Genomic DNA, 7,677 nt, shown 5'->3' with positions numbered 1-7,677 from the left:
CCTTCCAAGAAACACTTTGTGACTCCCAACTTCTTCCCTCTCAATCACTGTTACACATCCTTGACTAGCTCACTCTATGAAGGACTGTGTCATCACAGCAGCAGAATTGTACTCCAACACAATCTGCAACTTCATGACTCAGCATATCCCCTCACTCTACCCTTGCTATTAAGCCAGGGTATCAACCCTGGTTCAATGAAGAGTCTAGGAGTACTCTTTATTTGGCATACCTAAAAATGCAATCTCAAAGTGGTGAGACAATAAAACTGGACCATCTACATAAAATAAATTATAAAGGTTTCAAAGGAAGCTCAGCTCTACCTTCTCAGGAGCAACTAAATACTGTTCCAGCCAGAGAAGCCTACCTTCCTTGAATGAATAAATAATGCAAAATGGTAGAAGCAGTAAGTGATAGACACAGCTAAGTGATTTCACAATTGATGGATCAGACCTAAACTCTGCAGACCTTCCACTTGCAGTTCTGAATGCTGATGAACAACTAAACAACTCAATGGAGGAGACGGCTCCACAGATATCATAGATGGCGGTTTCCAGTCAATTCAATTCACCCACATAATATCAAGAAATGGCTGGAAATGATAGATACGGCAAATGCTGTAACAATGTTTTGGCACAGTCTTATGTTCCAGAATATGCTGCAACCTCAAACAGCACACTTTAACACCAGCATCTATCCAGCAATGTGGAAAATGACCCGGTATTTCCCACACACAAAAACAGGGAAAAACCCCAACTCATCCAATTACTGCTCCATTAGTCTACACATGATTGTCAGTAAAATAATGGAAATTGCCATGAATAATGCTATCTAACAAATATGTTTACCATAACCTGCTCACTGATGTTCAATTTGGGCTCAGCCAGAATCACTCAGCTCCAACTTCATTATGCCTTGGATCAAATCTGGACAAAAGAGCTGAATTCTAGAGGGAAAATGATAGGGGAGTCCACATTTGACTCTGTGTCTTGGCAAGACCAGAGTCAATGGGTATCGGTGGGAAAATTCTCCCACCACCAGTTAAAATCATACCTGATTTTAATCAAATTTAACAGTGACACTACCAATTTATTATCAATGTTTATTCCAAAGATTAAATGACTGAAGTAATTTGGTATTTTGGCCACAGCGTGTTTCATTATAAATATTGATAAGTTGCCCAGTTTGTTCATATTGTTTTGAATGTCTTGCCAAGTTCTTCGGTGTTTCATAGCATTGTAAATACCAGATTGTCTCTACTTTAAAACTTATGAACAGAGTAAAATTTGATTCAAAGAAGTTTAATTTGCTTCTTTTGCTTTAAAAAAGTAATTTATCATGAAAATGATGATACTCTCAATGGTATAAATCACAGTTGGATAATGTGAAAATTTCTTTTGTGAAACCAAATCAGCAGTCCATTTTATACCTTGCCTTATAGGTTTTTCTTGGTTGAGGTCAATGCTAATAAAACCAGGCAGGTTTTAAAATGATTCATTATCATTGAACCAAAGTGTTGCGTCCATAGACTGTCATGCATTGAAAGCCAACTTCATTCTAAACATTTAGAGATGAGCTAAAAAGAATTTACAATTATAAAGTGATTTTGATTGTGCCTTTAATGAGGGAATAGCAAAGTTTGAAAGAAGCTGAGTAAATCATGTTTGAATGTTTAAGTGATTTACGCTCTTGCTTGATAGGCACAAGGAGAGTGCTGGAAGGAAATAGTTTGTTATTACCTCTTCTTCGTCAGTCCTTTCTACAGTCATGCTAACATGACAATATCCTTGTGTATTGTCATATACTTTTTTGTTGTACTAATTATAATGCAAAAGGAACTGGTTCAAAAGTTAATGCAAAATACTACCGGTGCTCTCTGTCTACGAAGTGCAATTTTTAGCAAGCAATAGCTTTTTCAATATTAGGTGAAAGCATAAGTGATTTTTGTTAAGTGAGTATTAGATCTGCAAAAAGCTGCATTTTTCCCTCACTAGAATGCAGGGTTGATCGGACAAATCTGAATGGCTTCTCCATGTTTTGCAAATGTACCAGTTTTTAATGGGGATCTATAGTGTATTGAATATGGACACTATATACTGGATAAGGCTTGTTAAGCACTATCTTCGAAGGTAATATTTCCAAACTTAATATTTTACAGTGTATGCAGCAAAGGTATTGTCAGCTGTGGTAAGTGAACTTGTTTTCAATAATTCATGCACCACAGTAAAACATTACAATGGCAAATACTGCTATCAGACACTATGGGTAAAACAATCAGGGAACTTATATTTTGAGCAACCCAGAACTGCAGAACAGTTGGTTTATTTAGGGAAATGCTAATTCAATGTTCATCTCAGCACTCAAAGTACAATGAAGGACATTAACTGAAAGTAGATCCAATTGGAAGGCGATAGCACTAGATTACTAGTCATAAGAGAACAATGCTAAAGAGGTGCAGCTGCAGAGGTAGAAAGGAATGCATGAGGGAACCTTACAATGACCCTTTTTTGGTCTAAATGGTGCCCACCATTGTCAGGAAGGTAGCTGCCAACATGTTGACCCTGACTTTGGCAAGTACTTGGAGCTGGGAACTCATAAAAAGAGTCAAATTGAAACAATTGTTTGAAAATGCTGCTCCCGATCTTGAGTCCAAACCTGCTTTCACTGGGCTGTGAAGATTCTACCCAACATTCCCCAACTTAACTCTCATACAGCCGACTTTTACTCAAAACATAGACTCTGCTTTCATGTGATATTCTCAAAAATCAACTCTGGTTGCTCGTAAAAGATATTCTTCTCTAATTATTCCATTATCCAAGAAAATACCCCAGTCACCGACATCTAACTAACACTGCCCATGAAATAACGAAGCAACATCATAAATTGGAAATTTATAGAGATTTTTAAAAATCCAAGTTTAACCATATTTCAATTTTTAACATGTCTTTAGGTACGATGTGCTCAAATCTAACTAGGTTAGAGTTATGAGTAACGTATGAAGTGGCTTCCCTAAACTGAAAGGGCCACAAACACATGATTACACCTTCAAATGAGTTGTAAATGCTTAGATTCATTTTGGATAAAATATAGGCCTGAGCAACAGTGCTCTACTTCAGAGCAGCAGCAGCCAGGCCCTACATTATATATAGTTAAATTAATTGTAAAACAAATCAGGACTACTAGTTTGTGATTTCCCAACTAGCACCGACCACAGTGCTGAACTGGGCAATCAGCCCTTGTAGTCAATTGTAGTGATAATTGCTTTTCTGTCCTTTAGTACTTTTGTTATTTCTGCTTGTGTGTGTGTAGAGCAACGTTCTAATAAGGCAAGGACATCTTGTCATTTTCTGAAAATGAAAACAAAAACCTAAGCAAATCAGGGCCAAAGTAGGAAAAAAATGAAGATAACATAATTCAAAGTTCAATGCTTTCTCCCAAACTTCCTACCAAAATGAGACTGTAAATTGTCTTTTGTGCATCAAGCACCAATCCAGTAAGAAATTAACAGAGTTTGATGAAATCTTCATCTCTCAATGTTTATTTTCCACTCAAAGTAATATCTGCTAGTTTAAGAAATGGTGTGAGATCTGATTAGACCAAGCAGATTAGGCATGTCACAGAATGAAACAAGGCAGTGCTGTCAGAAAGGCTGCTTACTTTTTGTGGGATACAAGAATTGTCAGCAAGGCCAGCATTTGAACTGACTGGCTCTCTAGTCCATTTCAAAGGATAGTTTAATGTTAACCACATTGCCATGGTGCAGAGTCACATATAGGCCAGACCAAGTAAGGACTGCAGATTTCGTGCTCTTAAGTAAATTAATGAAACAAGTGATTTTGTACAAAAATCGACAATGACTTTGTGGTAACCATTAAATTGTTTTTAATTTGAAATGTTAAATTTAAGTTTCACCATCTACCAGGTTAAGATTCAAACCCACTTCCCCAGAACATTTATTGGCACTTTGGATTACCAGAGCTATTATGTCATTACCAGATGACATGAGCACTATGCCTCCACCTCTTATCCAATTTCAACAAATCAGTTTCTGGCAGCTGGGCATTGCTGCAAAAGCAGCATAAATTTGAGAAGCAGAAACTGACCTTTTAATTAGATGCTGGCCTCAATGTTGAGCCTAACAATTTCAGATTGTAACTCTGTTCCTCCATTTTGTTTCATTTTATTTACATCTTGCAACGTTTCTCTTATTTTTGCTTTCAGTCAGCAGCATATCTGCTTTGGGCACAAATTTTGATATTTTTTCCCTTCTTTTCTTTGCTCATTCACATTCACTTGGTCCAAGAGAACTGATATTTCTGACAGTCATTGTCTCCTGTTTTCAACTCCATCAATAAGCCTTCCTTTTGTCACACTCAATCCATTCCCTTCCTCAATCTTAAAATTAGTAACTTTTGCCGCTTAAAATGACAGGTCACAGGCCTGAAATACTAACACTTCCTCTCTGCAGATACTGACTAACCAACTGATATTATTATTCCCAGCATCTTGTTTTTAACTTTAAATCAAATTGTCAAAGACAAAAGAATGTCATGCAATGACCTAAAATAATTTATTTTCTTTTCTAGAGACAACCACATCTCCGACTACAACGATCACCACTACAGGTGACTAACTCTCACTGATATTATCTATGGATATGTGAAAACAGTTCCTAGTTATAATTTTGTTTCATATTTTGTTTCATATAATGTCAAGAACTTTAATTAAATTTTTACCATATTATGAAGCAAAGTGAAATGGAACTTATAAGAATGCAGAAGTGAAAGAGTTACTGCTGGAAGCAAATATTCGAAAAAGAAGTGTTCCCTGATGTGAATGGAACAAAACACACCAAGGCCTTTGGAGAATCTTGCATGAATCCCAGAATATTAAATGACGTTAGGCCATTGATGGAGGAGGCACTAAATATAAATTATTAAAAGCCAAAGGATAAGAGACTGTCAAAGAAGTTGCATGAAATTGAAAACTAGTTAATCTTACCTTGATAATGAACGGTCTTTGAGTGTAAATGCAGGACAAAATGAATGAATATATGGATAATGGTGAGAAAGTTCAGAGAATCATATGAGATGGTCAGCGAGGATCTTCCCAAGATCAAAAGCAAAATGCCCCATTTTCCAACCAAGCATTGAACAGTGAAATGAGATTTGTGAGTAGCATGAGCCAGTTGCATGCATTAACATTCACATCATGATATTATCTTGTATTAGTGGTATGCAGCTTCCCATCTTCTCAACATATGGAAGAAAAACTAGATGCTGGCAATTCCCAATGTAAAAGTTACAGCAGTAACCTGGTAACGCCAGATTGCTGCTTTCTGTCCAACATTTACCAAAATCTCAGGGCACACTCCATTGGCAGTGACCAAGTACACCATACCCCTCCCTCCCCAGACTATTGGGACTCCTATGTCCCTGTGAACAAAGCTGGTTGCTAATTTCCCTGTGCCTGGTTTTGCTGTAATAATTAACAGCAGATACGGGCTGGCTGTGATTGGCCTGGCAATTGGCTGGGCTTCAAAGATGACACTGACACACAAATCCCAAGAGGTCCTGGCAGTTGCCATTACTACTGTACTGAGTTGGAGAACATGTTGAATGGGGTGTCATGGTGGGGCGAGGTTCATAAGTAAGGAGACAAGTTTAGTAAGATAGTGTGTGAAAACCTGTTCAGGCTGATGGAAGAAAACTGTCCGTGAAAGTAACCAAAATTGAAATTTAACCAATCTGTGGTAAAATTCAGCACCATGCCATCAAGTGATAGTGAATACTTATTTAACTTATTTTTTAATAGAAGCCATTACTTTAAAGGATATGTGTAGATTAAAAATGGAGGCATCTCATAAAATTGTAGAATGCTGAAAAATGGAGACTTCTAAAACTAGGAGATGTTTCCTGGAAAGAAATAGCAACCGACAGTCTTGACAGGAATGATAGTTGTTCAGAGTACAAAATTAGGAGTTTAATGAAACTATGTGGAAGGCTGGGGGTGGTGGCGGGGGGGTGGCGGGGGGGGGGGAACGATGGGGAGGCGGGGGGAAGATGGCAGAAAAGTTCATTGCAGAGAAAAATTAAGGGTTTTTAATTTTTTTAAAAATGTGATATGAACATTCCTACAAGATCAACATTTGTTTCCTATTACTGATTGCCTGTGAGACGATGATAATGTGAATACCGAGTGATTGCTCAGTTATTTTGTAAAGCAGTTAAGAATCAATCACATTGCTGTAATTCTGAAGCCACATGTAAACCAGACTATGTAAAGACAGGAGATTTTATTCTTTAAAAGGGCATTTTTTTAGCAGAATCAATGATAAATTCACTTCTAATTCCTTTTTAAATTACTTTAACTGAATTCTACCATTCAGCTGTGATGGGACTGTACCCATGGTCACAGTGTATGTGCCCATTCTCTGGATTATGCGTGCTGCGACATTTTCACTGCATGGAAATATGCAGGATAGAATAAAATATCTGAATTTAATAACTGAGGAGAATATATGTCTTACAGTATCAAGAGCAGATACTAGAATCAGCACTATCAATTTTGGCATTTCTCTCAAATTTTAACTGAGGTAAATCAAAGGGTATTTGACAAATGATGTTTGAAGTAACTATTTTCTGCTTTCATTTTTAGAAATTACAACTTCTACAATCTCGACAACAACAGGTGTGTGGCTTACATTGAGAGATATAATAATTTAGAACTATGATCAGAAACAAATTTCACTCACTGGTAGCTATTCATGTGAACATGTATATGGTGAATTTCCCAGTATGGTGGGCTGGCCATATTAACATATAATGAATTGGGGATAAGACATTGGGATGGGAAACTATATTGAACATAACATTTCCAAATGGACTTTTTAAAAAATAAAAAGCTTTTAATGCTGTCACAACTAGTCAAAGCCTAATTAAAGTAAAAGTATATGAGAGGTAATTTTCTTGAACTTGTTCAAATGGCCCTGGAAAAATACGGACAAATAAGGGTTTGTATTCCATGTCCTCATTGAATACAAACCCTTTCCACCAGAAGTTTCTGTTCAGCTTTCCAGGATGTCATTCTTCGTCCAATTGTATTTGAAAGTTACTCTTGCCGATAGCCTTTGATTTCCCATATTTAAACAAATTTATGCTGAACAGGTAGGTGTGCTGTTTGTTGATTTGATTGACCTACTTTAAATTTGCATGTGAACATCAGTGGACAGTTAATGGGTTCCTCTCATCAGTGATTTCAATAAAACACAGCTGACAATTGAAAATCACTCCCAATTGTGTTCCAGTTTAGTCATAATTAATGTGTTTTAATGTACTCATCTGTTTGTTTCTTTGTCTTGATTTTGTGGCTGCTTCTTCAAATTTTGTCATTGCGCAAGTGGATTTTAGCGGTTTGTCAAAGCCAGAATTATGTGGTATATTTTTTCAAGGTATTTTTATGAGTCTTTTTCAATGACAAATTGAAGAAATCTCAAAGTCAAACTTGGATCTTCAAATAGACTGAACAAATTGAATTGGCTAAAATATCACAGAAGATGATGTTGTAGAATGCTTTTTGTGACAGATTCCTGGAACAACATAAGGTGAAACTGAATGGAGGAAGAAAGCTTTTGTAAATGTAATGTTGTATACTGTACCAGATTTAATTACTATTGTTGT

Source organism: Hemiscyllium ocellatum, chromosome 23, assembly GCF_020745735.1.
Source record: "Hemiscyllium ocellatum isolate sHemOce1 chromosome 23, sHemOce1.pat.X.cur, whole genome shotgun sequence".
NCBI lineage: Eukaryota > Metazoa > Chordata > Chondrichthyes > Orectolobiformes > Hemiscylliidae > Hemiscyllium > Hemiscyllium ocellatum.
This window is presented reverse-complemented; position numbering follows the sequence as displayed.